General features: G+C 51.9%; 1 long non-coding RNA gene across 1 annotated transcript in view; it reads left to right on the top strand.

The window, feature by feature from the left end:
- The first annotated feature begins 2418 nt into the window (after positions 1–2418).
- Positions 2419–12084, top strand: part of LOC108544107 (uncharacterized) — a 43218-nt gene continuing 33552 nt past the window's right edge. The window contains exon 1 of the long non-coding RNA XR_001889739.1: positions 2419–3053. This is a non-coding gene — a long non-coding RNA (uncharacterized LOC108544107). The remainder of the gene's footprint in view (positions 3054–12084) is intronic.

Genomic DNA, 12084 nt, shown 5'->3' with positions numbered 1-12084 from the left:
TTTTTTTTTTTTTTTTTTTTTTTTTTTTTTTTTTTTTTTTTTTTTTTTTTTTGAGACGGAGTCTCACCCTATCGCCCAGGCTGGCGTGCAGTGGCCGGATCTCAGCTCACTGCAAGCTCCGCCTCCCGGGTTTTCGCCATTCTCCTGCCTCAGCCTCCGGAGTAGCTGGGACTACAGGCGCCCGCCACCTCGCCCAGCTAGGTTTTTGTATTTTTTAGTAGAGACGGGGTTTCACCGTATTAGCCAGGATGGTCTCAATCTCCTGACCTCGTGATCCACCCATCTCGGCCTCCCAGAGTGCTGGGATTACAGGCTTGAGTCACCGTGCCCGGGCCTCTTTTTTTTTTTTTTTTTTTTCCAAGACGGAATCTCACTATGTCACCCAGGCTGTTTTTTTACAGATAGGGTCTCTAAAAAGATCTCAGCGCAATCTGGGCTCACTGCAACTTCCGCCTCCCAGGTTCAATGGTTTCTCCTGCCTCAGCCTCCTGAGTAGCTGGGATTACAGGTGCCCGCCACCACGCCCGGCTAATTTTTGTATTTTTAGTAGAGACAGGGTTTCACCATATTGGTTGGGCTGGTCCTGAACTCATGACTTCAGGTGATCCACCCTAGCCTCCCAAAGTGCTGCGATTACAAGCGTGAACCACCACGCCCAGACTCTTTCTTTGTTTGAAACAGGGTTTTCTTCTGTTACCAAGCTGGAGTGCAGTGGTGTGATCACAGCTCACTGTAGCCTTGAACTCCTGGTCTCAAGTGATCCTTTTGCCTCAGCCCCCCACGTAGCTGGGACTATAGGTGCGTACCACCACCCCCGGCTAATTTAAAAAAAAAAAAAAAAACCTGGTGGGTGTCACGTGTGACTCACACTTGTAATCCCAGCACTTTAGGAGGCCAAGGCAGGTGGATCACCTGAGGTCAGGAGTTCAAGACCAGCCTGGCCAACATGGTGAAATCCATATCTCTCAAAAATATAAAAATTAAGCCAGGTGTGGTGGTTCATGCCTGTAATCCCAGCACTTTGGGATGCTGAGGCGGGTGGATCACGAGGTCAGGAGTTCGAGACCAGCCCGGCCAACATGGTGAAACCCCCCCTGCCATCTCTACTAAAAATACAAAAATTAGCCGGTCATGGTGACGGGCATCTGTAGTCCCAGCTACTCGGGAGGCTGAGGCAGAGAATTGCTTGAACCCAGGAGACGGAGGTTGCAGTGAGCTGAGATCGCCCCACTGCACTCTAGCTTGGGCGAAAGAGCGAGACTCTGTCTCAAGAAAAAACAAATTATATATATTAAATATATATAAATTAGCCAGACATGATGGTGAGTACCTGTAATTCCAGCTCCTCGGGGGGCTGAGGCGAGAGAATTGCTTGAACCTGGGAGGCAGAGATTGCAGTGAGCCAAGATCGCTCCACTGCACTCCAGCCTGGGTGACAGAGTGAAACTCCGTCTCAAAAAAAAAAAAAAAAAAAAAAAAAATTTTTTTTCAGAGATGGGGATCTCTCTGTGTTGCCCAGGCTGGCCTCAAGCAATCTTCCTGCCTCAGCCTCCCAAAGTGTTGGGATGACAAGCATGAGCCACTGCGTCCAAGTTGTGGTTTCTCCATGTGGGGCCAGATCATTCTTTGTGCAGAGAGTTACCCCATGCATCTTAGATGTTGACTAGCAGCCCTGGCCTCAACCCTGTGCCAATGAAAGATGTCTCCAGATGTTGCCAAATGTTGGGGCGGGGTGGGGCACAGCCTTGCCGCCTGCTTCAACTGTTCTACCTGTCCACACTCACACCAACCTGCAAAGTAACTTGGAGCGTGTGTTTTTTTCTTTCTTTTTTTTTTTTTTTTGAGACGGAGTCTCGCTCTGTCACCCAGGCTGGACTGCAGTGGCCGGATCTCGGCTCACTGCAAGCTCCGCCTCCCGGGTTTACGCCATTCTCCTGCCTCAGCCTCCCGAGTAGCTGGGACTACAGGCGCCCGCCACCTCGCCCGGCTAGTTTTTTGTATTTTTTAGTAGAGACGGGGTTTCACCGGGTTAGCCAGGATGGTCTCGATTTCCTGACCTCGTGATCCGCCCGTCTCGGCCTCCCAAAGTGCTGGGATTACAGGCTTGAGCCACCGCGCCCGGCCAGTGTTTTATTTTTCTTTTCTTTTCTTTTTTTTTTTCTGAGACGAGGTCTTGCTTTCTCCCAGGTTAAAGTGCAGTGGCGTGATCTCGGCTCACTGCAAGCTCCGCCTCCCAGGTTCATGCCATTCTCCTACCTCAGCCTCCCAAGTAGGTGGGACTACAGGCGCCCGCCACCAGCCCCGGCTAATTTTTTGTATTTTTAGTAGAGACAGGGTTTCACCATTAGCCAGGATGGTCTTGATCTCCTGACCTCTAGATCTGCCCGCCTCGGCCTCCCGAAGTGCTGGGATTACAGGCACGAGCCATCGCGCCCGGCCAGGAACATGTGTTTTCTCATCTTGGCCCTGGATCGAGTCCTTGTGGTAGAGGTGATCTGCGGGTTCCAGAATCTTAGGAAGGGATTGGTGAGACCATAGCATGGCCCATTGCACTGTCCCTCGACCTGGAGCGAGGGGTGCCAGCCTCCCATTTCCTTTTGGGTGGGCTTGCTGGACAGCAGCCTGAGGTGGGTGGAGTCAGGCTGCCTTGTTCTATTTCCTGGTTCCCAGGGGTGGGTGGTGGCAGTGGTGGCCCTGGAGCCAGAGGGCGTGGAGTGCCCTGACCCTGCCTCCGTATTTACTAGGTGGGTGCTAGGGTGTGTGCTCCAAGACCGATGGCCCCTATGGGCGTGGAGGAGAAACCAGGGACTCAAGCGGATCTCCCTGCCTGCCTTCTGCCCTCATGTCCCACTCCGCCTTGGCTCCAGGCCAGGGGCTGCTGGAATGGTGACTCAGAGCAACTGAGAAGAGGAGAGAAACAGAATGGAGGTCCTCTTCATCCTCAATCTCTGCCATCCCAGCATCCCCATAAAGGCCAGGACCCTTCAGGCCACATCTCAAGACCGGCCACACTGCCCTCTCCTGCTTCCTCCTCCTCTACCCGCCCTCTTTCGGTGAGATGTTTTTTTCTGGTACCACGCTAAGGCAGGAAGGCGGAAGTGAGTGTGGGGCGTGGAATGTCTCTGAGGTTGGAATATATTTAGGCCAGGAGGAGAGTGTGTGTGTCGTGCTGGCCAGGCCCTGGCGCCAGCCCGGCGGGCTTAAGGGGTGATGCTGGAGGGCCCTGAGCTAGTGTGGGGAGGCTCCTGACTTCTGCCTTCTCCCTTTTTTTTTTTCTTTGAGATGGAGTCTCACTCCGTTTCCCAGGCTGGAGTGCAGTGGCATGGTCTCGGCTCACTGCAAACTCTGCCTTCTGGGTTCAAGCGATTCTCCTGCCTCAGCCTCTGGAGTAGCTGGGATTACAGGCATCTGCCACCAGGCCCAGCTAATTTTTTGTATTTTTAGTAGAGACAGGGTTTCACCATATTGGCCAAACTGGTCTCAAACTCCTGACCTCATGATCCGCCTGCCTCGGCCTCCCAAAGCGCTGGGATTACAGGTGTGAGCCACTGTGCCCAGCCACCTTTTCCCTTTTAATGACAGACTCTCAGCTTTGGGGAGGAGGAGTGGGAATCCCTAGGCCCCCACCAGGGCTGAGGCAGGGCCTGTGCGGGCCAGATACATTTAACATCTTCAAAACAAACCAGCAAGACTAACATCGGGATCACCTACAGCTGTAAACACGAGGCCCAGAGAGGTTAAGCGGCTTTCCCAAGGCTGCTCAGGAAAGAGGTGATGATGAAAGGGTTCTCTTGCTGGCCCGGCTGGCTGCCACCATTCACACACGCAGTGTTCATTCATGCAACACCTTTGTGGGCAAAGCCTAGCCTGTGCCAGCCCCCAACAACGTGTGGGAGAACAAGAAGCCAACTAGACCCAGGTCTGCAAACCTCAGCCCATAGGCGGCATTCTTCCCGTTGTTTCTGCACAGCCCTTGGGCTAAGAATAGTTTTTACATTTTTAAGTGGTTGAAAACAAAAGAAGAGTATATTCCATGATACGTAACAATTATAAGAAACTGCAATTTCAGCCTTCATGAATTCAGGCTACACAGGTTACACCCATTTGAGTCCATATTATCTGTGGTTGCCTTTTTGCTACTGTGGCAGATTGCAGCTGTTTTGACAGAGACCCTGCAAAGCTAAACAACTTTCCTATTTGTCCCCTCCTCCCCCTCACACTTTTTTTTTTTTTTTTTTGAGACAGAGTTTTGCTCTTGTTGCCCAGGCTGGAGTGCAATGGCACAATCTCGGGTCACTGCAACCTCTGCCTCCTTGGTTCAAGCGATTCTCCTGCCTCAGCCTCCTGAGTAGCTGGGATTACAGGCACCTGCAACTATGCCCGGCTAATTTTTATATTTTAAGTAGAGATGGGATTTCACCATGTTGGCCAGGCTAAACTGGAACTCCCGACCTGAGGTAATTGAGCCGCCTCAGCCTCCCAAAGTGCTAGGATTACAGGCGTGAGCCACCACCACACCCGGCTTTTTTTTTTTTTTAGATGGTGTCTCTCTCTGTCTCCCAGGCTGGAGTGCAGTGGCGCGATCTCGGCTCACTGCACCCTCTGCCTCCCAGGTTCAAGTGATTCTCCTGCCTCAGCCTCCTGAGTAGCTGGGATTACAGGCGCGTGCCACCACATCCGGCTAATTTTTTGTATTTTTAATAGGGACGAGGTTTTGCCTTGTTGGTCACGCTGGTCTGGAACTCCGGACCTTAAGTGATCCGCCTGTCTCGGCCTCCCAAAGTGCTGGAATTACAGGTGTGAGCCACCACTCTGGGCCACACCTGGCTAATTTTTTTGTTTGTTTGAGACAGAGTTTCGCTCTTGTTGCCCAGGCTGGAGTACAGCGGCATGACCTCGGCTCACTGCAACCTCCCCCTCCCAAATGTTGACAACATTTGTCCCAAATATTGACAAAGACTCTTTGTCAACATTTTTTTTCTTTTTTTTAAGGCCATGTGCAGTAGCTATTTCCAGCACTTTCAGAGGCCCAGGCATGAGGATCGCTTGAGCCCAGGAGTTTGAGACCAGCCTGGGCAACATGGAGAAACCCTGTCTCTAGAAAATATACAAAAAATTATCTGGGTGTGGTGGCAGGTGCTTGTGGTCCCAGCTACTTGGGATGCTGAGGTGGGAGGATCTGCTGAGTCCAGGAGGTCAAGGCTGCAGTGAGCTGTGATCACACCACTGTACTCCAGCTTGGGTGACAGAAGAAGACCTTGCCTCAAAAAAAAAAAAAAATTTATTTATTTATTTATTTATTTTTGAGACGGAGTCTCACTCTGTCGCGCAGGCTGGAGTGCAGTGGCACAATCTTGGCTCACAGCAAGCTCCGCCTCCTGGGTTCACGTCATTCCTCTGTCTCAACCTCCCGAGTAACTGGGACTACAGGCGCCCACCACCACGCCCGGCTAATTTTTTGTATTTTTAGTAGAGATGGGGTTTCACCATGTTAGCCAGAATGATCTCAATCTCTTGACCTTGTGATCTGCCCGCCTCGGCCTCCCAAAGTGCTGGGATTATAGGCGTGAGCCACTGCACCTGGCCTTAATTTTTAAAGATAGGGGTCTCACTATGTTGCCCAGACTGGACTCAAACTTCTGAGCTCAAGCAGTCCTCTAGTGTCAGCCTCCCAAGTAGCTGGACTCAGGTTTTTATTTTAACAATGTAAGACTCTATTATCCTTATAAGAATACTTCTTAAAACATGGATAATCCTCCCAGACTCCCTGATATGGGAGTTGAAGGGGCAGATGTGGGGTGGAGGGAGAGAGGAGCTGGTGTTGGAACCATCTAAACCGGGGCTTGCTAAATCCAGCCTGCCACCTGTTTCTGCACAGCCTGTGAGTTAAGAATGGCTTTTCATTTTAAATGGTTGGGGAAAAAAATCAAAAGGGAAATTTCACGACATGGGGAAAAGTATATGCAATTCAAATTTTAGTGTCCATAAATAAAGTTTTATTGGCACGGAGCTGTGCTCATTCATTTACCCTGTATCCGTGGCTGCTTTTACGCTCCACCACGGAATTGAGTCATTGAACAGACTGTCTGGCCCTCGAAGCTGAAAATATTTACTGTCTGGTTCATTGGAGAAGAAGCTTGTGGACCCCTCTTCTAAGGGGCCTGAGACCCTCATGTCAATCTGACCCTGATTCAGGCTGTCCCAGGATCATTTCTTCATTGGCATGGCAAAGAGGTTGGTGTGATATGGAGGCAGGAGGACTCGCTAAGGACTGATCCTTAACACTGGCTGCCCCCTGGGAAGGAGGGGCATTGGGCTCTTCAAGGTGAACCAGGATTGAGGACTGAGGTAGGCAGGCTGGCTATGGGCACAGCAGGAGCAAAGGCCAGGAGGCCAGACTTCTGCCTCAACTCAAGCTCCCCCCTCTCAGTTTGAGTTCAACTTCGGCAACATAGCAAAACCCCATGTGTACAAAAAAAATTAGCCGTGCATGGTGGCATGTGCCTGTAGTCCCAGCTACTCGGGAAGCTGAGGTGGGAGGAATTGTTTGAGACCAGGAGCTCCAGGCTGCAGTGAGCCATGATTGCGCCACCGCCCTCCAGACTGGGCAACAGAGTGAGACCTTGTCTCTCAAAAAAACAAAGCAAAAAAAAAAACAAAAGAGACCTGGGGCATGGTGGCTCACGCGCTGTAATCCGGCAGGCATTTGGGAAAGGCTGAGGCGGGTGGATCATCAAGGTCAGGAGATCCAAAGGACGGCATCATGGGCTAACACGGGAAAACCCGCATCTGCTACTAAAAATACAAAAAAAATTGGCCGGAGCGCGGTGGCTCAAGGCGCCTGTATCTCGGCCGCAGCACTTTGGGAGGCCGAGACGGGCCGGATCAGCGAGGTGCAGGAGACCCTAGGAGATCGGCATCCCACTGCCCAGCCCCTAACACGGTGAAACACGCCGCCATCCTCTTCTAAAAAATAGGGAAAAACTAGCGCCAGGCGAGTGGCGGGTGGCCTGTAGTCCGGGCCAGCTTAGCTCCGGGAGGCCTGAGGGCGGGAGATATGGCGTAAACCCCGGGAGGTGCGGAGCTTGGCAGTGAGCAGTAGATCTGGCCCACCTGCACTACCAGTCTGGGAGACAGAGGCGAAACTCCCGTCTCAAAAAAAAAAAAAAAAAAAAAATTTTAACCGGGCGTGGTGGCAGGTGCCTTCAGTCCAAGCTACTCAGGAGGCTGAGGAAGGAGAATGGCGTGAACCTGGGAGGCGGAGCTTGTAGTGAGCCGAGATCGTGCCACTGCACTCCAGCCTGGGCGACAGAGCGAGACTCTGTCTCAAAAAAAAAAAAAAAAAAAAGGCCAGGCACAGTGGCTCACACCTGTAATCCCAGCATTTTGGGAGGCTGGGGCAGGCAGATCACCTGAGGTCAGGAGTTCAAGACCAGCCTGGCTAACTTGGCAAAACTCTGTCTCTACTAAAAATAAAAAAATTTGCTGGGCATGGTGGCGCATGCCTATAATCCTAGCTACTCGGGAGGCTGAGGCACGAGAATCACTTGAACTCAGGAGGAGGAGGTTGCAGTGAGTCAAGATCATGCCATTGCACTCCAGCCTGGGCAACACAGGGAGACTCTCTCACAAAATAATCAATTAATTAAAAATACATAAATGGAAAGAAAGAGAGAGAGAAAATAAAAAAGAAAGAGGCTGGGCGCAGTGACTCACGCCTGTAATCCTAGCACTTTGGGAGATCAAGGCGGGTGGATCACTTGAGGCCAGGAGTTCGAGACCAGCCTGGCCAACATGGTGAAACCGCATCTTTACTAAAAGTACCATAAAAATTAGCCGGGTGTGGTGGCGCTTGCCTGTAGCCTCAGCTGCTTGGGAGACTAAGGTAAGAGAATCACTTGAACCCAGGAGGCGGAGGTTGCAGTGGGCCGAGATCGTGCCACTGCACTCCAGCCTGGGCGACAGAGTGGGACTGTCTCAAAAAAAAAAAAAGAAAAATCAGCAAGCAAGCTCCCCTGTCGCATCTCCTGGCGGATTGGTCAGATCTATTCCATGGGTCACCTCCGCTAACCAGTCCCCCAGGCCCATCTGCTGTCTCTGTGTTTCTCTACCCCCGTCTACTATCACTGTCTACACCAGGCTCCATCTCCTTCATTGTCTTGGATCTGGAGATGTGCCCTGAGCTCCCTTAGTTGGTCCCCAGCCTCTCTTATCTCCTCTTCTCAGCGCGACCAGTGCACTTTTCTTTCTTTTCCTTTTGTTTTTGTTCTTTATTTTTTGAGATGGAGTCTTGCTCTGTTGCCCAAGCTGGAGTGCAGTGGCGCAATCTCCACTCACTGCAAGCTGCACCTCCTGGGTTCAAGTGATTCTCCTGCCTCAGTCTCCTAAGTAGCTGAGACTACAGGAGCACGCTACCATGCCCGGCTAATTTTTGTAGTTTTAGTAGAGACAAGGTTTCACTGTATTGACCAGGATGGTCTCGAACTCCTGACCTTGTGATCTACCCACCTCAGCCTCCCAAAGTGCTGGGATTACAGGCGTGAGCCACCGCGCTTGGCCGTTTTTTTTTTTTTTGAGACGGAGTCTCACTCTGTCGCCAGGCTGGAGTGCAGTGGCACAATCTTGGCTCACTGCAAACTCTGACTCCCAGATTCAAGCGATTCTCCTGCCTCAGCCTCCTGGGTATCTGGGACTACATGCGCCCACCACCACGCCCGGCTAATTTTTGTATGTTTAATAGAGATGGATTTCGCCATGTTGGCCAGGCTGGTCTCAAACTCCTGACTGCAGGTGATCATCTACCTCGACCTACCAAAGTGCTGGGATTACAGGCGTGAGCCACTGTGTTTGGCCTTTTTTTTTTTTTTAACTTTTTTAGAAAAACTTTTTTCGGCCGGGCGCGGTGGCTCAAGCCTGTAATCCCAGCACTTTGGGAGGCCGAGACGGGCGGATCACGAGGTCAGGAGATCGAGACCATCCTGGCTAACATGGTGAAACCCCGTCTCTTCTAAAATACAAAATTAGCCGGGCATGGTAGTGGGGGATCCCTGTAGTCCCAGCAGTTCTCCTGCCTCAGCCTCCCGAATAGCTGGGATTACAGGCATCCACCACCACACCCAGCTAATTTTTTTTTTTATTTTTAGTAGAGACAGGGTTTTGCCATTTTGGCTAGGATGGTCTCAAACTCCCAACCTCAGGTGATCTACCCGCCTCAGCCTCCCAAAGTGCTGAGATTACAGGTGTGAGCCACTACACCTGGCCCAGAATACTTTCATCATCCCAAACTGAATACTCTGTCTCTGTTAAACATCAAATCAATATTCTCTGCACCACCAGTCCCAGCCCCTTCTACCATTCTACTTCCTGTCTCTAAGCCAGTGAGCTTCCTTTTTTTTGTTTTGGAGACAGTTTTTCTCTGTTGTCCAGGCTGGAGTGCAGTGGTGTGATCTTGGCTCACTCCAGCCTCTGCTTCTTGGGTTTAAGCAATTCTCCTGCCTCAGCCTCCCCAGCAGCTGGTATTACAGGCCCCTACCACCATGCCTGGTTCATTTTTGTATTTTTAGTAGAGATGGGGTTTCACCATGTTGGTCAGGCTGGTCTTGAACTCCTGACCTCAGGTGATCCGCCCGCCTCGGCCTCCCAAAGTGCTGGGATTACAGATGTGAGCCACTGCGCCTGGCCTCCTTTTGGTTTGTTGATGTAGGCTGGGCCGATTGATCCTCCCCCATCTGATGGTGAGCCCTTGAGGGCTGGAACAGGATCCCTCTTCCTCAGCACTGTGCACTCCCGGCTCCCAGGCCTGTGCTTGATCCTCACCTGATGCTCAAAATGTAGTTGAAGGAACGGCAGAAAATTCCAGATGGGTGGGCAAAGGATACAGTCCGCTGCTGGGGAGGATAGATGGGCTGAGGCAGGAGATGAATGATTGTGGCACTGGGTGGGTTTAGGGAGCTCTCAGGCTGTAGGTGGGGTTGGGTACATGAGCAGAGATCTCAGGGGGCTGGCTGGGTAGGGGCTGCAGATGCCCAGAGAGAGGAAGAAGGGTCTTTGGAAGCAGAGAAGTGGGCACAGAGAGATGGGCTCCCCAGACAGAAGTGCAGCCATGTGGCCAGGCGAAGGTGGGACCAAGGGACGGGAGGTGCAGAGGCTCCATGGTCACATTCTTAGTCGTCCTTCATGTGCGTTCAAAGCCAGGGAAGGGCCTGGTGTGGTGGCTCATGCACTTTTGGAGGCTGAGGCAGGCAGATCACGTGAGGTCAGGGGTTCAAGACCAGCCTGGCCAACATGGTGAAACCCTGTCTCTACTAAAAATACAAAACTTAGCCGGGTGTGGCAGGTGCCTGTAATCCCAGCTACTTGGGAGGCTGAGGCAGCAGAATCGCTTGAACCCAGAAGGCAGAGGTTGCAGTGAGCTGAGATGGCGCCACTGTCTGTTTGGGAGACAGAAAGAGACTTAATAATAGGCCGGGCGCAGTGGCTCATGCCTGTAATCCCAGCACTTTGGGAGGCCCAGGCGGGCAGATCACGAGGTCAGGAGATCGAGACCATCCTGGCTAACACGGTGAGACCCTGTCTCTACTGAAAAAAAAAAAAAAAAAAAAATACAAAAATCAGCCGGGCGTGGTGGCAGGCTCCTGTAGTCTCAGCCACTGGGGAGGCTGAGGCAGGAGAATGGCATGAACCTGGGAGGTGGAGCTTGCAGTGAGCCGAGATCGCGCCACTGCACTACAGCCTGGGTCACAGAGTGAGACTCTGTCTCAAAAAAAAAAAAAAGATAATAATAACAATAATAAAAATAAAAAATAACTAAACCTGGGAAGGCCTGGGGGAGAGGACTCTAGCCCGTAATCCCAGCACTTTGGAAGGCCAAGACAGGAGGATCGCTTGATCCCAGGAGGTCGAGGCTGCAGTAAGCTATGATCGTGCCACTGCTCTCCAGCCTGGGTGACAGAGCAAGACCCTGTCTGTAAAAAAAAAAAAAGCCCTGAAAGGCCAGTCTTGGGCTGAGTCCTGTCAAGGCCTGGCAGCCAGGGCCTGACAGTGTCCCTGTGTCCTTGCTGGGAGGTGAATTCCTAGTGCAGGCTTGACCCACTTTAGCTGAGGAAGCCACAGGATTTGCCATTTCCAGGGGCCAGCTCTGCCTGAGGAGAGAGGCCTTCCTCATAAAGTCAGGCTTGGCTTTCTCCCAGCTGGCTGGCCTCCTTCTCCCTGATTCTAAATGCGGGCTTGTCACCGTGTGTCTGCATGTAGGCGCACGAGCGCACATCTGTGTGTGTGGGGGTGTTTGCGATGCTGTGGGCAGCGTGGGGGTGGCATCTGTTAGCAAGCTGGGGGCCATTTCTACCCCACGGTTCTTTTTATATCTCACATTTACAGAAAGCCTGGACTTCTGAGCCTGGGCCTGTCAGTGGGCTGTCTGAGGCTTTGAAGGAAGGGACCGAGAGGCGGAGGCGTCTGAAACCCTGACACGGAGGGAGGATAGTTGGGTCAGGGGCGGCTGTTAGCTTCCTTCCACTGGCACTGATGGCACGCAGCCCGGGGCCACAGCCCTGCAGTGTCAGATGGTGCAGAGCTATATTTTAAGACACTGGCACCATGGTTCACGCCTCTAATCTCAGCACTGAGGTTGGAGGAGGCTGAGGTTGGGAGGCTGAGGTGGGAGGGTCACTGGACCTCAGGGATTTAAGACCAGCCTAGGCAACATAGTGAGACTCCATCTTTATATATATAGCGATTATATATATATATAATCTCCTGCTTCAGCCTCCTGAGAAGCTGGGATTACAGGCTTGTGCCACCACGCCCAGCTAATTTTGTTTTATTATTATTATTATTATTATTATTTTTTGAGACGGAGTCTTGCTCTGTCACCCAGGCTGGAGTGCAGTGGCCGGATCTCAGCTCACTGCAAGCTCCGCCTCCCGGGTTTATGCCATTCTCCTGCCTCAGCCTCCTGAGTAGCTAGGACTACAGGCGCCTGCCACCTCGCCCGGCTAGTTTTTTTGTATTTTTTTAGTAGAGACGGGGTTTCACCGTATTAGCCAGGATGGTCTCGATCTCCTGACCTCGTGATCCGCCCGTCTC

This window comes from Rhinopithecus bieti, unplaced genomic scaffold, assembly GCF_001698545.2.
Source record: "Rhinopithecus bieti isolate Rb0 unplaced genomic scaffold, ASM169854v2 scaffold_26199, whole genome shotgun sequence".
Lineage (NCBI taxonomy): Eukaryota > Metazoa > Chordata > Mammalia > Primates > Cercopithecidae > Rhinopithecus > Rhinopithecus bieti.
Note: the sequence above shows the minus strand (reverse complement) of the source record. Positions and strands in the feature narration are given on the sequence as shown.